The 21,223-nt window shown below is 48.2% G+C and overlaps 1 protein-coding gene and 1 long non-coding RNA gene across 2 annotated transcripts in view; one reads left to right on the top strand and one right to left on the bottom strand.

Annotated features, from left to right (window-relative positions):
• Sdk1 (sidekick cell adhesion molecule 1) overlaps nt 1-21,223 on the top strand; it is a 983,759-nt gene that overhangs the window by 295,753 nt on the left and 666,783 nt on the right.
• Nucleotides 3,752-7,022, bottom strand: LOC148002210 (uncharacterized). Its single transcript, XR_015634225.1, has 3 exons — nt 6,798-7,022; nt 6,504-6,702; nt 3,752-5,130 (listed from the first exon to the last, which is right to left on the bottom strand). It is a non-coding gene; the product is annotated as an uncharacterized LOC148002210 (long non-coding RNA).

Raw genomic sequence — 21,223 nt, 5'->3', positions numbered from 1 at the left:
CCAGTTGATTTAGTGTCTTTTTCCACCGTACAAATAAACATTTATTTTGACTTTATGATATTACTGGATATTTACTGTGGCATATGTTTCTTCTAGCACCATATTACCATCGGTGGTTCTCTGGGCCTTAATAGTCTTATCTGAAAAATTAATGAGTCTATATTTTAGACATATACTCGCTTAAAATTTATAACTTGCTCGGTTTTAAAATGCACTTAGATTTAGTGGGAAAGTTGGGATATAAAAGCAAGCAGGTGAGAAGTATGAGAATGGGGGGAAGACAAAGTGTTAAAATTAGAAGCAGCATGTAGCTAGCTGGTGGAGAAATGCCCAGAGCCTAGTCCATTCTCCAAGATGGGTGTTTCTAATGGTTGACTACCAAGCAGCTGACAGGGAAAAGGACCCAAGTCACATATGGCAAGTATTGGGTCATCAGGTGAAGCCACTTCTGGGAAACATAACTGTTTTTGGGCCAAGAAGGTATTTTCTAGAGAAGAGTGTGAAAGAGGGTTCAGTGACTTCATGACTCGTGAATTGCCCACAGACCCCTCAACGTAGCCCTGATAAGGCTGTTGAGGGTATCTTTTGCCTATACAGATGAGTGTCTAATGGGCTACAAGTTTGCGTAGTTACATTGCATGGTTTGCTGTGCCTGATGGTTAGGCTGCCACCACGTTCACGGTTCCCTATCTGGTATCCTTTCTGATAAGACTAGGGAGGCAGCACCAGCAGTCTGTCCTCTGCCATCATGAACTGAGTAGTACCCTGGGCTCTGACTTGTCTTTTGTTTTGCATTCACTGAAGGAAAAGATTCCATTGCCATCTAGTAAAATCAGTTAGCTTTGGAAAAAGACTTTGGCCTTAGACTTGCTAGAGGCTATTCCTGGTGGCAAGCATGTGGGATTGCTGTGTCTACATGACTTAACACAAGCTCAACCCTGCCTCCAGGAGTCCCTGTCTTACTCCCTTCCCCTCCCGTCCCCTCCCTCTCTCCTTGGGACCATTCTTTTATTACATTTCTTCCTTACAGTCCTGTCAGGAGCAGCAGCCCCCTCATTTGAGAGGATGGCATGAGAAACCTCTGCTTCCCACCAGCATCCCTGGCTGCTTGGCTCCTGGGGAGGCGACCTCCCTCAACTTTTAGGCATCACATAATGGATGGTTCCAGTTTTTCCCAGTCACTCTCCACCTCTTGGCAGATGACAAGATTTCCCAAGGAGTCTATCGCTTTCCCCCGAACACGTCTATTTCTGTCTTGTCTGTGGACACTTCTTGTTTTCGAACGATAGGTTAATCTATAACAATGTGATCATTAACTTGTGTCACAGTCACAGATGGCAGTGGCCCAACCATGTCCCACAGCATCACAGAGTGAAGCATGGAGAGCCTGTGCAGTTTGCTGCGCTGATGGCTCCCTGAAGGCACTTCAAGCGTTGCTCCACAAAGTACTTCCTTTTAACACAAATTAATGTTCTTTATTTTGCTCAGTGATTTCTGTCGATATGTAAGTGCTCAGAATTCATTACAGTCATTGTCGTTTGCTTACTTTCCACATGTGCGTCTTTAATCTGGGGTGATTTATGTGTTTTCTGTCTGTGGCAGGGATTTTCTGTCAGGATATGTGCTAAGTTATTGTAGATACCATACTCACACTTGTTTCATGAATACACCGGGTATTCATATTTTCTGTTTTCCTCAACCATATTGACCTGAGAAAATTAAGATCTTCCGATTTGAATTTTTGTCGTCAAAGGTCTAGATTTGTTTCCCCGGTGCTTAATTTGCAGTTGGCTTATCAAAGTTGACGATCTACTCAAATGCGATACCATAGTACAAGGATATGGATGTGTATATTGTGAATATTTTATATCCACAGTGTAGAATGTTAGCTTTGACAGTGTTGTGTGTGGCGCATTGGCTTTGTGGTTGAGGGAGGAAACTTTAGGATTTTAGGTTTTTACAAATGTTGGTGCGTGCATGTGTGTGTGTGTGTGTGTGTGTGTGTGTGTGTGTGTGTCTGTCTGTCTGTCTGTCTGTCTGTCTGTGCACTAAGGAGTGGGTGCTGTATGGTTGTCAGAGTACAGCTTGCTGGATGGAATCGGTTCTCTCCTTCCACCATGGCTCCCAGGGTTGAACTCAGGTCACCAAGTGCCTTGATCTGTGGAGCCTCCTTACTTGTCCTTTGCCTCTTGTTTCATTTAAGAGTTCATAGCTCCATTTCTACCAATGTTGGCTGGTCTAAATATTGTCTTAAATAATAAACTGGGAACTGCGAGGCACCCATCGAAGGCAGTATTCTTCTTTAAATGTTTTCTTATTTTGCGCGTATGAGTTTTCCTGCACCTATGTATGCATGTGTGCACCCCGCATGCTTGTCCAGTGCCCTAGAGTCAGAAGAGTATGCTAGGCCCCCTGGAACCGGTGTTATAGATGGTAGTGAGCCATATTGGTGCTAGGAGCCAAACCCAGGGTTTCTGGAAAAGAAGCAAGTGCTTTGACTGCTTAGGCCATATCTATAGCCCCTAAGAATACAAATGCTTGATTATCAAAGGGTATCAAACTTATAACTGGGAAAAGAAGTATTAGCATGAGTCATGAGGGTTTTCTTACTGTCGACTGAAATCTGCTGTTTGAAAAGCTATTTAGTGTTTTGGCTAGCCTTAGAAAACTCATAGCTACTGAATTTTCTCATCCTGTTAGTCTGTCTGTATGGCGTATGGATATGTTTTGTGTGTGTGGTGTGAAGTGTGTGTGTGTGTGTGTGTGTGTGTGTGTGTGTGTGTGTGTGTGTGTACCAGACGACAATATCAAGTATATTCCTCAATCATTCTCTTTGTGAGACAGGGTTTTTTGTTGAACCTGCACCTCACTGATGGGCTAGGCTGGCCAGCCACTGAGTCCCAGGGATGCTCTTGTCTCCAGTTTTCACCAGCATTGTGGTTATAGCTATGCTGCCTCTCCACGTGGCCTCTTCCTTTTCCTGGGTGCCTCTGGAGACCCAAGCATGGGTCCTTCTGCTCTCAACCCATTCTTTTCTCTTACATCCCTACAATCAGTGCTCTACTGCTGATGCCTGGCTGTCCAAGAAGTATGCAATTTAAACAAACTCCTCTGACCCACGAGGAAGGGGTGTCTTGTGCCACTAATAGTGGGAGGCGTTCACTGTGTCCAAAGCTCTGTAAACGATTGGATGGGTAAGTCAGGTACTGATTTAAGGTAATTCGGATTCTCTGCTTTTTCCTATTGCCTTCCCAGACACTGAATTAGCTTAGTGGGTATTTCAAGAATCTGGATAAAGTAAGGCCTGTTGAACGAATGGCAATCATAGCACCTCCCCCTCAAAGGATTGCAGTAGTGGGGAGGTGGAGGGGACATCTATTTGGGATTAGCCTATTTTAGCCCCACCTTCTTAGGCAAAGGATGGAGATTGTCTTTATGGTGGGTGTGGAGACCTGGGCATGGCTTGGGCAGCTTGTTGGACTGGAGCGATTTCTCTATGTCTAGCTTGAGGGACAGATAGTAGGAGATGGCGGGGGTGTCAGGAAGCAAGTGCACAGGTTAAATGAGATAAAGGTGTGACTGTCCCCGGGGATTGGCACATGCTGTAGGAACTGTGTAAATGGTGGCCTGCATGTTGTTGCATTGGTGTGCTTTGGCGAATTTACTCTGGGAAGACAGGAGGCCTGTGTATGGATGCCTGTGTGTGACAGACATGCAACCAGAGACAGGTTATGTGAACAGTCCAGTCATTGCTCTCAAAGAACTTTTACTTAGTGGGGTCTCTAGACAAGTGTGTCCACTAATCACTCTAGTGGTGAAAACTATGGGCTACCCTGGAAATAGGTTCCCCTTAGGGAACCTAAGGGGGTCGGGAAAGAATTCGTATTTGGAAGGGTATGGGAGCTGAAGGGTAGGTAGGAGCTGGGTTAGAAAGCAGGTCAGGAGGCGGGACGTTGTCCCAGGCAGGCAGAGCATAGTCTGTGACCACCCAAAAGAGATGTCCCAAGAACTTGAATACACAGCCCAGGCAGACCCCATGGGCCTGGCATGGCATTGTCTCTGGTCTGTCCTTGAGAAAGTATGGTATCCTTTAATCTGAGGAAACACATGGAACCAGTTCTCTGATCTCAGAGCTGACAGTGGGCTGAGATGCCGCCGAGCCTGGGACAATGGTGCAGGCAAGACCGAAAGTCAGCAAGGAACTGACCTTGAGTGGCTGTGGGCTGGGCAGGCAGAGGGATGCAAATGTCCCCTCAGAAGCATGCCTGGGAAGGTAGGCATGGGGCGGAGGAAGGACCCAGGAAGGCAGGTGTTAGGGATCCAGAGACCCTGAGCCAGGACCCCAGAAGCCACTGTCCACAGGAGAGCAACAGCCGCTGAGGGCCGTGGGCGGAACCTTGTCTGCCACACCTGGCACCTGCTCAGAAGCCACTTCCTCCAGGCTGGCCTTTGAGTACTGAGCGCAGTAATCAGACGATCTTTCCTGGGGAGTGGAATGAGCTGTCCTGATTAGCTCAGGGCCAGAGCTCAGCCAGGGCTGCTGTGGCCAAGGAGTGTGGGGATGATTTCCACACTTTCTTTTCTGTGGCCTGCTGAGAAGCAACCAGCAACCCCACTGTTCTTCCTTTTTCATTTTTTTCCATCCTATCCTTCCAGTGCTCATTAACAAAAGAGAGGGGGGGGGAAGAAATTGAATATAATTAAGCAAAACCTAAATACCATGTTTGTCACCTCCTCCTGTGGATCCATCATTTCTACCTGTATTTATTGAATATTCACAGGAGGCCGGGCTGGGTTTCCAGAGTCCTTCCTGCAGCTGCCATTTTCATTTTGGTTGGAAGACAGAAATTCCTGGGAGCTTCGATAATGTAGATAGACTTGGCTCCCGGAGCTCTCGGGGTCAGCTCTCTATTCACGGTGGATTTTAGACACCTCGGGTTTGAGCATGGTTTGTGAATCGCTACTTCCGCTGCAGCCAATGGAGGCCAGGATCACGGTTTGCATGAGGTGTGTTTGCCAGTCAGCCTGCTGCCGAGAGTTTGTGCCAAGGTGGGAAGCTCTCCAGACTGGTCCCCTCGGTGCACTGCAGATGATGCTCTTTGCGACCAGTGCCTTTCCCGTTTCTCACAGCTGCACGGGGTATATGAAGAACAGATGCTACGTAGGACTACTTGGCCCTTGAGAATGGGCAAGAAGTATTCCAGTTAGAGTCTCAAAACAGGGCTGGGGATATGGCTTAATCTGGCAACTCTCTTCCCTCCACCAACATAAGAACCCGAGTTTGATCCCCTGAACCTATGTAAAACTCAGGTATTGTGGAGAGGGCTTGCAGTTGTGAGGAAGCAGAGATGGGTGGATCTCTGTGGCTTGCTGGCCAGCCAACCAGGCCAGCTAAGCAGTTCCAGGCCAGTGAGAGACCCACCCTTAAGAGACATGGTGGCTAGAAGCTGACTAAGACACTGTGGTGGATCTCTGCCACCACTATAGCACGTACATGCATGCACCTGTAAATATGAACATATGTGCACATACATACACATGCATGAAAGAAAATACATAACAGTCACAAGCATCACTGACCGCAGGATTGGTCTCTGAGCCTTCGATACCAGGAGTGAGCTGCTTTCCTATAAAGTGCAGGATGGTTGCTCTCTGAGTGGCTCTTGCCAGTCTTGTCGGCTGGCTTCAATCACTTGCCTTACGTTCATGACAAACTCTCAGAATCCGTCCTTTGCTTTGAAGAGGGCAGACTCTTAACTCTGAATTGACACATCTGTCTTAGTTCAGGGTGCCATGACAGAACGCCATATAGACTAAGGGACTCCAACAACAGACATTGATTTCCCATAGTCCCATAGGGGACTGCAGGTTCCCTGACCAGGGCTGGCAGAATCTTGTTCTGCCTTTCATTGTCATGAAGCTCCCAAGCTTCTCTCCACCCCTCTCATGGTTCTTCTTGTTGATGTGTTTATAAAAAGATAAAGAGAAGGGGTATATGTTTTTTGGAGGAGTGGTGAGGTGTGGGGGAAGGGAGTGCCTCTGCAGGGCCCATGCCGAGGCATCCCTTCAGCCTGAGGGACCAGCCACAGGAGGTATAGTATAGAATAGATTTTATTCAAGGCATGGTGAGGGGAATTGAGAGGGTAGTAGGGGTAGAAAAAGGGAGAGAGAGAGAGAGAGAGAGAGAGAGAGAGAGAGAGAGAGAGAGAGAGGTAGAAGCAGGACATGAGCACATGGAGAAAGAGGGGGCAGGAAGGGAAGGCAAGAGCAGGAGAGGAGCAAGAGAGCCCCTCTCATGGTTCTTTTTTTCTTCTCAGACACATGAGAGAAGGGGAGAAGCAATCCAATATCTCTTAAAAGGTCCCTACATCCACACACACACACCCCATAGGCACATCAAGCCCTAATTATTGTCTGGAGGCCCATCTCTTAATGCTACCACAATGAGGGTAAGATTTTCAACAGCTGAACTGGGGGTCACATGCAAATGCTCAGTATCTCACCTCAGTTATTTAAGTTAAGGGATTCATTGGTCCATTTTCTGGAGGAATGCCGGTACACGTGTACTTATGTATGTGCACACGTGCACGCCTCCACCCACGCATGTGGATGCATATACACGTGTGAGTGCAGGCACACGCATGCACACTATTGTGATTTCAGCTGGACTTTGATTATTCCTCAAGATCAAGGAAAATAAATCTAGAGAAAGAAACAATAAAATGTTATTAAGAACTTCAAAGGGACCCTCTCAGTAAGGAGAATAAACCTGGAAAGTGAAAGTTTGGAGGACTCACCTTATTAATAACATTTAAGCTTTTCCAGTTTTCTTTCTCCTCTTAAAAGTTATGGGAAGGAATTGAAAGCAGGCTTCCCAGTCTATCATGTGTCACTGAAACTCAAAGCACAATAGTGTTTGTCTTGCCCCAAAACGCGAGGCTGTTTGTTTTTTATTAGCGGTACAGGTCCAGAGCAAGGCTTGTGAATAGCCAAGAGAAACAGGAGATGGGCCCTTTCATCTCGGCTCAGCTCTTCACATGTGACCGGGGCCAGCCATGACTCAGGGTGCCTGATCACTTCTGAACAAGTTTGTTTACCTGTTCTCTGTTCGGAATGCCGAGAAACAGAAAGGGAGAAAACGGGGTGAATTGTAAATCGAAGTTTACATTTGGGAACAGATTTGAAATTGCAATTAGAGAATGCTTTCCCATGCCCACCTCCGGACCACATTTCCCATCTGTGCCCACAAGCTTGGGACCTCACAATGCAGGATGGTGATGCCTGCTATTCAGACAGTTCTATTGTGGTCTCTACCCCCATGTGGGGGTGAATCACCACTGTTTATGGAATTCTAATGGAGGCATAACCCAAGTGGAATCTTCTGGAATGTGTGAGGCTGAGCAAGCAAAGGGCAGCTGAAAGCAGGGAGTGGTTAGAGCAATATTGCTGTTCCCTAGGGGCTCTCTGTCGAAGAACACTGTGTAGACAGGTCCTAGTTTGTGGTTAGACAGTAGCAAGGACAGATGGAGCTGTGTTGATTATGTGTATATGCTGTGGGTGTGCAGATGTGTGTGCTGTGGGTGTGTAGAAGTGTGTGCTGTGGGTGTGCAGATGTGTATGGTGTGGGTGTGCAGATGTGTGTGTTGTGGGTGTGCAGATGGGTATGCTGTAGGTGTGCAGATGTGTTTGCAGATGTGTGCTGTGGGTGGGTGTGCAGATGTGTGTGCTGTGGGTGTGCAGATGTGTGTGTTGTGGGTGTGCAGATGGGTATGCTGTGGTTGTGCAGATGTGTGTGCAGATGTGTGCTGTGGGTGGGTGTGCAGATGTGTATGCTGTGGATGTGCAGATGTTTATGCTGTAGGTGTGCAGATGTGTTTGCTGTGGGTGTGCAGATGTGTTTGCTGCGGGTGTGCAGATGTGTGTACTGTGGGTGTGCAGATATGTGTGCTGTGGGCGTGCAGATGTGTGTGCTATGGGTGTGCAGATGGGTATACTGTAGGTGTGCAGATGTGTGTGCTGTGAGTGTGCAGATATGTATGCTGTGGGTGTGCAGATGTGTGTGCTGTGAGTGTGCAGATGTGTGTGCTGTGGATGTGTAGAAGTCTGTGCTGTGGGTGTGCAGATGTGTGTGCTGTGGGTATGCAGATGGGTATGCTGTGGGTGTGCAGATGTGTGTGCTGTGGGCGTGCAGATGTGTGTGCTGTGGGTGTGCAGATGTGGACTCAGAGATTTGTCACTGGGTATCTTCATGGTTTGAGACAGGTTTCTCACTAGACCTAGAGCTCGCTGACTGACTATGTTAGCTAGTCAGCAAGGTCCTGTCTCTGTTCCCCAGACCTGAGGTGCTAAGCAGTTATCAATACATCTGGGTTTTTGCATGGGTGCTGGGGATGTGAACTCATGCCTTCGTGCTTGCTTTGCAGGCACTTTATCAGCTGAGCCCTCTCCCCAGCCCATGATGTCATCATGTTCCCTAATATGTCAATTTGGGTTAGGGTTACCAATTCATAGATATAGCACCCTTTTCTGCTCCAGGCAGCAACTTCCTTGTGGCAAAAATAACTATTTTGTTTGTACTACAGCAATGCTACCAGGATCTGTATAGACAAGCAAAGCTTGGACAATAGAAACATGTTTCTCCATCATGTGAAACATTGCTTGTACCCATGTGGGTTATGTATCTGTGTTTTGCATGTGTTAAATGGTGTACACAAGCAAATTGGGATGCTGGGCTGGGAAGGTAACATAGTTGGTACGGAAGGCCTAGTTCCAGTGACACAGCCCAACATCCCAAGGAAGCAAGGGAGGGAGGGAGGAAAAAAGATGTCTAAGGAACAGTATCTCAGGTTGTCCTGGGTTCCATACATGTACATGTATACTTGTATGCATCACACACACACATGTGTGCATACATGCATGTAGATGTATACACATGCACACATGCATGAGTTACACATGGCACATACACACAGCTATTTTTTCTCTCCTAGCTAGAACTTCTATATTACATTGCTGATGCTGCCTTGATTCAGAGGGAGGGGTGACTGCTTATAAATTACACAGAGGCTCTGTAAGGCTGAAGTCGGTTGCTATTTACTGGGAAGGCCTAAACCTGCCCTTGGGGAATATGTTTAATTTCCTGGGAGCTTGCTGGGCATCTGAAGGAACAGTAGGCTCTGGCAGGGACCCCCTTTGCCTTCCGTTGTTGCTTACAGGGTCCCATTATTGTTCCTCTGTGCTTCTGCATCCACTTCCTGACATGACCCCTGTGTCTAGCCCCCTCACCAGACAGGGTACCACATGCACACACCACATGGCATCCGGAAGCCTTTCTTCTTTCTTCTGCCTCAGAGCCATTCCAGGGAAAAGAGACACCCCTCCTGTGGTCTCCTGACCCCCAGCCCTACTGTAGTCTCCCAACCTCCTGCTACCCCACCCATCCTGTAGTCTCTGGACTCCTGCTACCCCATACCTCCTGTAGACTCCAGACCCCCTGCTACCCCACCCTTTCATCCCCCATCCTTACACTGCATTATTCTAAATCATCCCAGGGCCCTAGCGGGAGCTCATCTCGCAGTGCTCCAAGGTCATTCCTTCCACTGCCTTCGTAGCAGACCAAGCAACAAAGGCCACCAGCCCCAGGCCCAGGTCTGCTGTGGTAGCTTGTGGGACTGCCACAGGGTCCAGACTGGCTGCCTGGCCGGCTCCCTGGGTTCTCTGTGGCACAGGCTCTTTTCACACCTGTTCCTCAACTCTCCCGCACCTACTCCCATCAGGTGTGTAACGTGTGCCTTGGGTCTTTGGATGAGTCTCGCTTTTCCTAGTGTGTGCATCAGACTTGGTGCTGACAGCTGTCAGTAACCTTAGATGAAAGGGGGGTGAGCAGAGACCCGGTTTCCTAGAGAGAAGAGATTTTCCATTTGACTGGTGAGGAGACTGGCTCATGTCTCATCTCACATCTCATCTTGTCGCCCAGTCACGCCAAAAGCCTCCTGAAGGCAGAAACCATGCCCTCCTCATTTTCTGTATTTCCAAACAAAACCCCCTCTGTCTACCCACCAGAGCAGCCCTAGGTGAGTCCGCTGCCTGATTCAGTTGAGAGGGATTCTGCCATGTGAGACAAATGATCAAAGAGGCCAGAGCTAAGGGTGTGAACTGTCCTGCTGGTTCACATTAGAATGTAGAGAGAATAGTGGCCAGTCATTCTGTGAGTGTGTGTGTGTGTGTGTGTGTGTGTGTGCGCATGTGTATGTGTGTGCATGTGTGTGCGCGTGCACATGCATGCCTGTGTAAGGCTGAGATCAACATCAGTATCTTTATTTCTCTCCACCTAACTTTTTGAGACAGAGTTTCTGAGTGAACCCAGAGCTTGCCATTTCTGGTTAGTCTGGTTGGCCAGTGAGCTCCCTGTGTCCACTCGTCTCTGCTGGCTGGAGTTACAGGTGCGTTCTGCCCTGCCAGGCTCTTATGTGAGCGCCGGCTCTCAAATCCAGGTCTTCATGCTTGTATGGCAAACGCTTTAGCTACTGAGCCATCTTCCCAGCTCCCCTTCCCAACTCTTTGCATTCATTTCTCCTATAAATAGGGCCTTAAGTAAGTGCCACTTTTCCAGAAAGTTCCAGATTCATTCTACTGTCGAAATAAAGAAGGCCTGACCTCTGTGATTAATGGCCTTCCCCAGCATAGCACAACACTGCACAGCACTGCACAGCACAGCACTGCACAGCATGGCATGGTACGGCACAGCACTGCACAGCACAGCTTAGCACAGCACAGCACAGCTTAGCATAGCACAGCACTGCACAGCATAGCACAGCACAGCACTGCACAGCACAGCACAGCTTAGCATAGCACAGCACTGCACAGCACTGCACAGCATAGCACAGCACAGCACTGCACAGCACAGCACAGCTTAGCATAGCACAGCACTGCACAGCATAGCACAGCACTGCACAGCACAGCACTGCACAGCACAGCACTGCACAGCACAGCACAGCTTAGCACAGCATAGCACTGCACAGCACTGCACAGCATAGCACAGCACAGCACTGCACAGCACAGCTTAGCACAGCATAGCACTGCACAGCACTGCACAGCATAGCACAGCACAGCACTGCACAGCACAGCACTGCACAGCACAGCACAGCTTAGCATAGCACAGCACTGCACAGCGCTGCACAGCATAGCACAGCACAGCTTAGCACAGCACAGTACAGCACTGCACAGCACAGCTTAGCACAGCATAGCACTGCACAGCACTGCAGAGCATAGCACAGCACAGCACTGCACAGCATAGCACAGCACAGCTTAGCACAGCTTAGCATAGCACAGCTTAGCACAGCACAGCACAGCTTAGCACAGCACAGCACAGCTTAGCACAGCATAGCACAGCACAGCACTGCACAGCACAGCACAGCACTGCACAGCACTGTACAGCACAAGGCCACAGTTTCCTAGCACTAATCAAGGCAAGTTTATTACCAAGGGCTTCAGCACTGCCTGGTAGAAAGCCACACATACAGGGAGGACCATGGCGGGTGATAAATAGATTCCACAGATGATGATGCTCACACCCCTTGGAGTTGGGAGGTCTGCAGCAGACTGCACTCTGAAGCCTGCCCCTTCTGATGCTTCTGATAGAGGAGTGCAGGCGAAGGAGTGCAGCCTTATGCTGAAGGCATTCGAAATGGAAGACTCTGGACAAACGGGTACAAACATTCCGGAAGCTTCTGCTCGTGCCTTTCATTCAGGCCCTGGCTGTAGCCATGAAAACTATATATCAGCACGACCTTGTTTACAGCTCCTGGACTAATGAGGACTATCAATTATGCCTGAGAGTATGTAAATTTGGCAGTTCTTGCTCTAAAATAACATTCTCCATCTTTCTGGGAGCAGTCTGCCTCCTTAGTAAACAAATTTTCAGTTTATTATGTTGCCATTTAGAAGGTTCCCTCTCCCGGTGCCAAATTGCTCTAAAAGGTGATAGATTCATAGAGTGTCGCTCCTACCTTGGAGTCATTTTCTGAGTAGGATAGTGTTGGAGCACGAGGAGAGTCAGTGCTGGCCTCTGGATCCACAGGAGCCAGAGCACAGTGTGGTGTGTCCATGCCTTTGCCTTCCGAAGGTTACTTCTGTCCAGTCCCAAGTGCTCATTTTGTGTGATTCTTAGAGCACTTGTTACTCACAAAGCTTTCAGGAGCTCCTGGAGATGCAGGTAGGGGTAGCATCTTTGGACATCCGAGCCTTGTCATTTTGTAAGCGGGGAGTTGGGGGTAGGGGAAGAGTCCTGAGCAATCTCTGAGGTGACATCTGCCACAGCAGAACTTATTTAGCCCTAGAGCAGTTGAAGGGCCTTTCCCGTACAAGGGGGCGGTCTTGACAGAAAGAGGAAGCAAGGAGCCTATGGCACAGTGAGGAGTTTAGTTTGCTTGGTTTGAAGATCACAACCCAGGAGAGTGTGTAAAAACAAGGCTGGAGACCTGCTGTGGGGTCAGAGCTCATTCCCTATCCTTCGCTAATCACAGCAGGAACCGTTAGAGAACCCAGGCCCCACAGGTGAGGATCTGGGCCAGAAACCCCTAAATGTTAAACAAAGCCTGACTCGGGTCTGGTGCCATGGGTTATGCTTTTACTGCAAGCCCTTCCCAGACACCTAGCTGCCTCTGTCCTGGATATTTAAGCAGGGCATCCCTTGTCCTTACCCCCATCTGGTAGGATAGGTCACATATTAACTAAGCCCACTTCCTCAAGCTGCAAGACACACACCCCCTCCCACCCCCACCCCACCCACCCCCACCTACACTCCCATTCCCTAGGAAACTTTAGAAGCTGACTTTTTCCTAGGGGGAGGTGTGAAATTCTCCCTCTGAAGCCCGGCCTCACTGCCTGCTGTGATGTTAATAAACCTCTTGCCTGAAGGAGGATCCAACTTAGCCACTCTCTCTCCAGCCCCCTCTGCGCTCGCGCGCTCTCTCTCTCTCTCTCTCTCTCTCTCTCTCTCTCTCTCTCTCTCTCTCTCTCTCTCTCTCCCTGAGAAGAATGCAGTGCCAATAGAAAATGGCTGGTGGAAGGGAATAAATCAATCTGGGTAACTTTTTTTCCCCAAGTATGTTTTTGCAAACTCAGTTTATGATAGCATAAGCAAAACGGAGTTCAAGCTCTGGGCGTAATAAGTCCAGGGCATGGAAAGGTCTTCGGAAAGCTTCTTGAAGCCTTCAGTATGCTGCGTGCGTTTTCGGATGGGTGATATATTGTGTGTCTTGCTCAAACGTAAGTCTTGATTTGGACGGACTTGGTCAGACACCTCCTCGTTAGGGCCTCTAGCTGCCTTTCCTCCTGGCAGCACTTGCAAAACTCCTCTGAGTGTAAAGCCTTTCATGGCCCCTCACTGTTTGGATCATGGATCAAGTTGTCCTTCCATTCCTTGGCTTGGATAGCATGTTGTGCCCGCATGGTTCTTGAACTGTCAAGACCTCAGAGGTGGGCTTAACTCCTCAGAGGCCAGGTTTGCTCAGTGAGTTCTGGAGGTCTCCAGGCCATTCAGTCTCCCTTATGGACTGCTCCGAGTATGCTCTCATCCATTCGAGGGACTTGTCTGTCTTTGGGTTTCTGCCTTGTAGTCAGAGAAACCATTCATCATTTTATTTCCTGGCTTGACACACCCGTTTCTTTGCCTCCCTGCCACCCTAGCTTGCACCAAGCCAAAAGACAGCATTTAGCCCTTGCCCCGGGCTCTGCTTTCTAGACATCCTGGACTAAGTTAGATTTGTGATATCCCCAGGAATAGACCTGTGTTCCCCAGGTATCCGGACAGGCGCATCAAGCATCCTGAGAGACCTCTTTGTAACAATCCAGGCAAGAAGCAGGGTGAACAAGAAGGGGAGGGACTGCAGGGGAGTTATTAAAACCAGAGAATAAGGAAGAGTTTTAAAGCTAGAGAGACCAGTGCCATCAGACGAAGTGTTATTTACCTTCTTAAAGGTTGCAAGGGAGGAGAGGGTCCCCAGGCCTGAGTAACTGATCCTGCTGGACCACAGTCAGATGGTCTGTGATGCCTGGGGCAGCAGCGGGGGAGGGGTCCTCTGGGAAGATGGGGGGCGGTCACTTAGCAGATGTTGTCTATCAGCTCCTTCCAGCAGGCAAGAGGGTAGCTGAGCTGCAGGGGAGTGGCCAGGACTGTGAGGCCACAGCTTTAACCGAGAGTGGGCACACTGCTCTAAGTGGGTGTAGTGATGTGCAGGGGGGTAGGGGTGGGGCTGAGAATCTGAAGTTAGATGGACCCAGGTTAAGAAGGGTACATTAAATGGAACAGGAAAAAAAAATCCTCAAAACAGAACAGACTTATGCTTCTAAAGGTGTAATGTAATTCTTGTCAGTGGGAAAATTAGTCTGTTTCTCTCTCAGATTTGGGATTAGAAGGCAGGTTCACATGTTGGGGCCTCTGAGATGTCTTTGTAGCTAAAGGAGACAAAGGGTATGTGGCTCTTTGATTTAGCAGGAACACTAATGAGCTTTTGGATATGCAAATGTGGACCCTAGAGAAAATTGGATGGAAGGGAGTTAAATTATACTTAAAAAAATAGTGAGGGGAATCAGCTGTGGGGGTGGGGTTGGCCATGGAGGGAGGCTGAAGGTGTTTGGGTTAGCCGGGGTAGCACCTATAGAGGGCCTCACCTATAGAAGCCTCTGGATGGGAGTGCAAGAGTGTGTAAGAGTTGAAGTCACTCAAAGTGGGCCAGGTTTTGCTGTCGGTGTCGGTATGGAGATCAGAAGAGCCTGCTACGGGCTGAGAGTTGGCGTAGGCACAAGTGTGACCAACTGGTGTGAGCAGCAGGATGTGCCGTGTGGGAATTAACCAAGTTGGTCACTTGAGGCTGCCCACGGCATGTTGGGAATAACCACAGAAGCCATTTTGTCAGTGTCCAAGGGCACAGTACCACTGTTTTGATGGTGTGAATGCTGGACCCACTCGAGTCAGTTGCTTCTACCTGGGCTGGACAAGTCCTGAGTGAGCAGACAGAACAAGGGATCCAGGTTGGGGATGTAGTTCAGCTGGTAGAGTGCTGGCTAGGGTGTATGAGCTCTGGGTTTTCAACCTACCACATACAGTGAGTGTGGTGACTACGCCTGTAATCCCTGTAGAGGAGAGGCATAGGCAGGTGGATTCAAGGTCATTGTGTAGCAAGTTCAAGGTCAGTCAGGGAGCCAGGGGACTCTGACTCAGTTAATCAGCAAGTAAGCAAATGTAGAAGCTCCATAGCAATATTGATTAAGGTGATGAGGTACAAAACAGGGCTAGCTGGCACCGCAGTCTAGTCATTGGCTTGGTGACAGGGTCTCAGAGAGAAGAGTGGTGGGAAGGTCAGTAGGAGCCGTGTAGAGAGAGAGTCAGGGTTTAGCATAGTGGGTACAGTCAGGGGCCTTGTCTCAGATAGATTCTTGGTTGGATCTGAAAGCCTTGCTGAAAAGTGAGTCCGGAGGCAATAGGGAGAGCCCAGCATAGTACCGCAGGGTTCACCCTGGAGGAATAAGGACTGTGAAGATGGCAGCCAGGATGGATCCCAAGCCTTCAGAGGGGTAAGGGATGAAGATGCCAAGGACAGTCAGGTGTGATTTGGATGGTTTGGGAGGCTCCTGCTTAAGTAACTCAGTGAGTGAGTGAGACAGACAGACATACAGACTGACAGACAGACAGAGACAGAGGAGAGGGAAAAGCTTAATTAGATACTGACCCAGGAAAGCTGCTAGTGCTCTAAGACATAAGACCCAGAAATGCCACAATCGAGAACAGCCCCCTGTCCCAGGTACCACAGTGAGTCCTGGGGTGAGACTCCAACCCTTCCCAGGCTTTCTGCAAGGCAGGTCCTAAGGCTGTGCTTTTCACCCTTCCTAATGCTGCGACCCTTTAATAAGTGGTGACCCAAACCATAAAATTATTTTTGCTGCTACTTCATAATTGTAGTTTTGCTACTGTTACGAATCATAATGTAAATATCTGATAATTAACCCCAAAGGGGTCGCCACCTATTGGTTGAGAACCACTACCCTAAAGAAATGGGCTGATCCCCACCTACCTTGGGGAGGACCTTGAGCCCTGGCTGCTCTACCATTCGGTTGCTTATGCCCAGTCAGGTTTATAGGTCAGATTCACCACCACACTCCCTACTGAGTGTGTTAGTTGCTCGTTGCTGCGACCAGACAGCCGACAGAAGCTTATTAAGAAGTGTGTATTTTGGCTGAACATTTTGAGGAGTTACAGTCCACCAGGACAAGAAAGTGAAAGTGACAGGAACAGGAGGTGATTGGTTGGCCACATTACATCTGCAGTCAGGAATGGGAGTGGGAACAAGAAGTGGGTCCATGCTTCACAGCCTTGAAGGCCCCGTTCCAGGGAGGACAGTTCCACCAGCAGAGGTCTACCTCCTAATCTTTCTACTTTTCCAGACAGCGCCATCCTCTGGGAAGCAAATGTCAAAACATGTGCACCAATGGGGGACGTGTGACATCCAAACCACATATTGGAATTTCTTACCTCAGTATCCAGTTCTCTGTGAATAAAACCTGTCTCCACATCTGAAGAAGCATTGTCTTCAGGGCCAGGCCTTCTCCTGTCTGTTCTCTGTAGCTGACACAATGCCTTCCATGTACTAAGTGTTCAATAAAATGTGTTGGCCGCTTCATTGATCCAATAAACTTATGTCTACGCCAATACAGAATTGCTCTTGGAAAGCTGCGGATAGATCAATTCTTCGTAAATTGAACCTTACTTCAGATGCAGTGGGGATGTTCAGTATTTCAAGAAAACCAGTTGAATCTTTTGTAAACCCAAGTCCTTTACCCTGCTCCTCTCCTTTCATTCATAAGGGAGCTCCATCAAGAAGAGACAGTATGATTTGCCAGTCAGATGCAAAGTTTCTTCAAGTAAAGTACACATTTGCTGTTCAGGACCATGGGATAAGTCACCCCTCCCTTCTCACCCTCTCCTTCTCCGTGTGTGTGTGTGTGTGTGTGTGTGTGTGTGTGTGTGTGTATGAATACACACATGTCTGCACATACATGTGGAGGCCCAGGGTCAATGTCAGATATCAGTCTCCAGGAGCTGTCCAACTTGCTTTTTGAGACTAGGTTTCTCAATGAGACCTGGAGTTTAGAAATTGGGCTAGCCTGGTCAAAAATCTCAGGGATCTTCCTGCCTCCTGTCTCTCCTGTCACACACACACTTTTATGCCAAGCTATATTAATGGTTTCTAGAGGAGTGAATGCATGTCCTCGTATTAGATAACTTTTCTGACTGAACAACCTCCTTACATTCAGCCATGCATTTGTATACCCTCACACTATGCTGTCCAGAGCACTTATTCGTACCTTGTTTGAGTCAAAACATTATTTGAACAGCACAGTAATGGCTGTAGCTTGTACTATGACAGGGTGAGAATGAAAAGTGAAAGAACAGAAAACATGTCTGGCCAAGAAAATTCACTTCCCCCAAAACCCAGCTCTAAGCATTTCTCTGCCCCTTTGATTTGTGCACCCATGATGAATGCACTGGAGGAGTGCCAGGTCACAGGGTCCCGCAGGGTGTGTTCCCAGGATTCACGACTGAGGTGATGAAAACCTTTTCAGTCAGTGGCGGAGTGTTAAGTATGTGAGATGTGGGGAAAGATTTACTGAAACCTTTGGACACCTTCCTGATTGAATTATTCATTTTAAATTGATCGGGTTTTTATCAACATCTGTATTGGCTTGATTTAGTTTCTGCTTGTTGTGTTCTAGAGTGAAGTAATTTATTAGATGGAAGGGATTTGGACTCAAAAAAAAAAAGAAGGAGAAGAAGAAAGCTACTTTGAATCATGATTTTGGATGATCTAGATAAAGAAATAAAAGAATCTGGGTATGCATTTGAGCTGTTCTCCTTCTCTCCTTGGTCATTCTCCTGCTTCAGCTCGTTACAAATAGGATGAAATGCTACAAAAAGAAAATTAGGATGTGTAGTCAATCTGACCTAAGCTAGTTTATGACATTAAATCACTTCATTCTCCCAACCCGGGGCACTGAAAATTTTATCACCACTTTACAGAGAGGAAAACCAAGGCTCAAAATGATAAAGAAATGTGAACACAGATATATGGTTGGTTGGGTGTCAGGGTGTGAACTCTTCACCACAGCTACCATGGGTTCCTGTCAGTCTGCCAGCATCTTTCTACCTTCCATGGGCCCCGCTGATGCCCAGTGGCCTTCCAGTCCCCCAAGCCTCCCTCCATGCTCAGCAGCAGCCCTTTGTCTCCCTTTAATTCCCTGTCCACCCTCCTCTCCCCCAACAACTCCCTGCCAATCAGCCCCGATCGGTGCCCTGCCCGTCAGCCCACGACCTTCATGTCCTGTACACCCTCGTTTCACTGTTACACCCATTCCATTAGCTGTTCCTACTGTTGATTTCCAAGTCATAATTTACATAGTAACCTCTTAAATAAACATACTGTTGGACAAATCCGGACAGCAAGAATGACCCGGATCTAAGTTATCTGTGTTCTCTGTCTTTTTAAGCGGCACGATCTCCACTTAACTAGAACTGTTTGCCTCCCCGTGCGTTTTTGTACCGCTTGCCCTTGGCTGTGGCGGCGACGGGAGAATTTGTCTCCATAGTCACTCGGTACCAATGTTAGGGGAGAGAGGATGGATGTCAGTTCTGAAGCAGGCAGCTGCAGGCCTGGCTCCCAGACCTGGGGGTCTCTGCTCAGTTTCCTTGCCTGCCCATTGCTTCTCCTTTGCAAGGTTGAGTAGTGACTGCAAGTAAAGAAGATGAGCTTGACCCGTTCCCCTCCTGCCTGTTCCCTTTTCTGTTTATCTTTTACGGACGTGCAGATGGCTAAGGCAAGGCAGATGATGGAGGAGTTGGAAAATCCCGGTCTGCAGAACAAAGTGCTAATGTTTGTAAATGGCCCAAATGAAGTGCATGAAGTAGATGACTTCAAAATGGAATTGACAGCTTAAGATATTCTATTTAGCATCGAGAACATTCATGTTAATATCCCTGGATCACTAAATCATAGTAATTCCTTGCTGTATGCAACAGAGACCTGCTAATTACGATCAGAAGACTTGGGGGAGCGTGGGGGAGATTCCTCGCTTTTGTCATCTTCTACGCTTTTAGAGGTCGATTTCTGTGGTTTTGACGTCAGAGTCGTCATGGTGTCCCCTGGAAGGTGGTGTTGATCAACTTCCAGGCGACCTACAGGGCTGACCTTTGTCCCTGCTGTTCTTATGTTGTAGGTGTCATTTGCTGTGTGAATCACCTCTTCCCACTCGCAGCATCATAATACCGAGGGCCAGAACCCAAGTTTTTGAAAGCTCCAGGTGGAGCCTTTTAAACTGCTCTGAGCCTGTAGGGGATGGCCGGACCTGCTCACTTCAGAACTTTCATCTGACTGACAGAAGCAGGATCACTGGCTGCCTAGGGAGCCCTGGCTGTTAGAAACATCTTCCTGTATGCCCTTCATGTGCCTGCCCAGAGGCCTGGCATTGGGCACCTTGTGAAAGTCATAAGATCGAAGAAATAGTTCACCCCGGTCAAGCATGCTGACACTCAGAAAAGCCTCAGTGATATCAAGGCTTCTCTAGAGACAATAACACAATTGAGCCACTGGTGGGTTGTTTCTTTGTAGACTTTGTGGTTAGGGCCGGTGGGCCCTCATAACTAGGAAAATGTTACTGATGCATAGGCGCCCCCAGGAGCTGGACCCTGTCCATTATGACGCTCATTTGCATATGAAAACTGTGTATCTTGTTTTTCTTTACATATCAAACATGATATTAAGAGGTATTTGAAATATTTGGGGCTGAGAGATAGCTTAGTGCTTGCCTTGCAAGGACGAGAACTTGAGTTCAGATCTCTGCCCCCCCCGCCCCCCATACAAAGGCAGTGTGTTCCTGCAATCCTAGCTCTGAGGAAGCAGAGACCAGAGGAATTCTGGCTTGGCTGGTCCTTCCGGGGTCAGTGAGAGACACAGTCTTAAAAAACAAGATGGAGGAAAAAGGAAAAAAAAAATTCAAAGAGAAATTCAGGAAGATCCTGATATAGACCCGGACAGCCATATATACATAACACACACACACACACACACACACACACACACACACACACCACACACACCACACACACACACACATCTGTACACACACACACACCTGTACACACACACACACACCACACACACACACCACACACACACACCACACACACATCTGTACACACACACACCACACACACACACCACACACACCACACACCTGTACACACACACACCACACACACACCACACACACACACACACACCACACACACACACACACACCTGTACACACACACACACCACACACACACACCACACACACACACACACCACACACACCACACACCTGTACACACACACACACACACACACACCTGTACACACACACACACCACACACACACACACCACACACACACACACACACACACACACACACACACACACACACCCCACTATGTTTACAAGAATCTGTCCATGTCGAAGTCAAGCTTTCAGTAGCTATAGGATGTTAAGATCAGATTGGGCAAAGCCAGGGCGATTTGCAGAATCATTCAAGGACTAGTGTAAGTAAATTTCCACCGAAGGCTGCTGTGCCTTCGGTGCTACGGTGGAGACAGCAAACAGGACTACTGATGGTTTCCTACAGAAAGCACTGAATATGATCTTACTATTTGTGGAAATCAAGAGTCGTGCAATGAGGGAAGGCCTGTGTATCACTGTCTGCTCTATTTGGGGATGTAATGGAGAAAGTATTTCAACCTGATTACTGCCCGCAGAGTGAGGGATTTCTTCTGCTTTGTCCGGCCACCTGCGGCTACTTTATTCCCTCAGCACTCAAGTCATTACAAGAATCACCCAACAGTTTGAAATCACATTGATGCCTCACGATAGAATGCCAGTTTTCTGTTGTAAAAGATTATGCGCCGTTTTCAGATATAATTGCCAAGCCCCCCACACCTTCCAGTCCGATGTCTCAGAGTGACAAAATCCCTGCCTACCGAGAAGCAGTATTTGAGGTTCTGGCCTTGCAGATTTGGGATACCGCCTTCTACGTTAGGTTGGAATAATAGTCCGGATAATTATAACTTCACTCTTTGCCCTTTTCTGTTCCCACCTCCCAACTGTTCTCACGACATTTTAATGACGCTGATT

Source organism: Rattus norvegicus, chromosome 12, assembly GCF_021556685.1.
Source record: "Rattus norvegicus strain SHRSP/BbbUtx chromosome 12, alternate assembly SHRSP_T2T, whole genome shotgun sequence".
Taxonomy (NCBI): Eukaryota; Metazoa; Chordata; class Mammalia; order Rodentia; family Muridae; genus Rattus; species Rattus norvegicus.
The sequence above is the reverse complement of the archived record's forward strand: the minus strand, read 5'-3'. Positions and strand labels throughout refer to the sequence as shown.